The following is a 2,449-nucleotide window of genomic DNA, read 5'->3' on the forward strand; positions in this document are numbered from 1 at the left end:
GACCATAGACATATAGAATGGACTGAGCGTTGCGATAGACAAACGCGCGCTCGCTGTAGAAAGAGAAGTACTGCATGGGAGGCCTATTTTGCCTATTTTCCTAGCATCTCATTGGTGATTTTGTCCCCCTCCATATAGAAAATTATCAATGAGATGCTAGGAAAAGAGACAAGCATAGGTCTCCCATATAGTATCTCTCTTTCTACAGCGGGCGCGCGTTTGTTTATCTCGCAATGCTTAATCCAGTCTATATATCTATGGATTTAGTAAACTTTTTTGTTAATAACTTTTTAATAAACAACGAACGACGATAATTAAAATGGCAATATAGATAAAATTTTGGTTTCTTAATAATAATAAAAATTTATATACAGGATATTCCCGGGTTAAATGGCCAAACTTGAAATATGAATTTAGGACCTTAAAACAAGAAAAAATTTTCCTCTGGAAATATGCTCGCAAACGCTTCGTTCAAGAGATATTGACTTCTGAAGTTATGAACTATAGGAACGAATAATTTCGAAATGTTTCTTTTTATTTTTGTTTTGAAGATCGAAGGTCATTGACTCTAAGTCCGTAAGTTCGCGCGCTTTCTCCTGATTTTTGTTTTAGCGTGTTAAATTCGATTTGTAAATGAGTCGTACTCTTTTTACTTGCATAACAGACCTCTAATTCTCGTTTCAACTGTGCGAAATCTCGAATTTTACGCGTTTGAAAGTCTAGCATCGCTCTGCCTTTTAATTTCGTGCATAATACTGCTCCTAATAGCGTTACTTCATCTAACGGGTCGATATGTTCTACTGCATATGTAGTCGCGCTCAAAAATTCTTGCAATTTATTTGGCGATCTGTCGAATTCCGGAATCATTCCGCGAGCCTCTTTTAATGGTAAAAATCCGCGTCCTCCGCGTCCTCGTACATCTTCGGGTGCGGATTCGTACGCGGTCTCGGTTCTTTCTCCCGGCGGAGTTCTATGCTCATTGTTTTGTCGGGGTTGTCGGGGTTGCATTCTTAAATCGTATATCTCGGCATGCATACTTCTAATTTCCCGTCTCATTTCCTCTCTCATTTCCCGCAATATGTCCCTAAGGTCGTCGGCTGCTTGAGCTTGCGCGTTTGATTGTGTCGCGTTTCTATTTGCTTCTTCTTGTAATCGCTTAATTCCCTCATCGATATCTTCCGATGTGATGGGTTGCGATGCGGAAGCGTTTGAATTATACATGTCTCGAGTACGATAGATTTCGTCGGGGTCAAAGATACTTGAATCGTATGACGTTAGTGAGAATTCGCGGCGGTGTGTTAGTCTACTAGACGCGCTTATTGATGATTCGACATCAATATCTAGTTCTATATTATTCGCTATTAAACTGTTATCTAATTCGCCGAATGAAAATTCGCGTTCGATTACAACGTTTGCTCCGAGTTCCGGTTTGGACAAATTCCCGCTTGAATTTAATGCGCTTAGATTTCTTCGTACGTTATCGCGTATATCCCGGAGTGCTTCTACTGCTACTCTTATAGGGCTTACTGCGCTATTTCTAATGGCTCTATTCGCTGGTTCGCTAAATAGCCACGATTTATTCGCTACGCTTTTTTGTTGCGCGTTTCGGTTTTCCGACATTCACGCGTTTACAAATTTTTAATTGTTCGACTTACAAAAATACGATGAGCAGCATTGTCTCTCGTTCGGTGTCGGCCGTCGGGCGTCGATCGTCGCGTGCTGTTGAGATAGGTCGGTGCGCCTTCTCAGGTTCCGCTTATCGTTGTCTCCGCGATGTACCGGGCGACTCGAAGTTTCTGATGGACTTTCTTTTTCTCGGTTGTAGTTGTTGACCGTTTGACGGAGTTTCCTTTGCTGTCTCTCGTTCTGTCGATTCCACGGAATTTTTCTTCCTCGTGGTTGTGGACCTTTGCCGGTGTCGATCTTGTTAGAGCTGGCGTATCCCACCGCTGCCACCAATTAATGTTGTGCCTCTAGCCGCTAAGGAAGAGGTCTTTAGGGATTTATACGCCCAAAGGATTAGGATCCACGCTCGAAATAAGACACTCCCGGACGTTAGGTATAAATTAATATATTTCACAGGTGTTGGTACACTTTTACTTATTCGCGATTATAACAGTCGGGCGCGATGTACGGTATATCGATACTGTTGATATGAGCGAGCGAGTGAACGAGTAGTGAGCGAGTAGCGAGCGATGTTAATGAGCTATATTACTGAGCTAGCGTCGGTGCATCTCGCGCTCAATATATATTAATTAATTAGGTCGTTGATTAGGGAGGAGTGTGGTGTCCCTGACCGGAGCATGTCTCGTGCTCCGCTCGTCAGCTGTCTCGTCAACTGCTTACTCAGCTTCCGAGAACTTGACCGTGACTTCCTTCTCTTTAGTCACGTATCTTACTTTTATTTCATTAATAATCTTTTATTCTTTCTTAATTACTTTTCCTTGGG

Source organism: Formica exsecta, unplaced genomic scaffold (assembly GCF_003651465.1).
Source record: "Formica exsecta isolate Colony F162 unplaced genomic scaffold, ASM365146v1 scaffold1176, whole genome shotgun sequence".
Lineage (NCBI taxonomy): Eukaryota > Metazoa > Arthropoda > Insecta > Hymenoptera > Formicidae > Formica > Formica exsecta.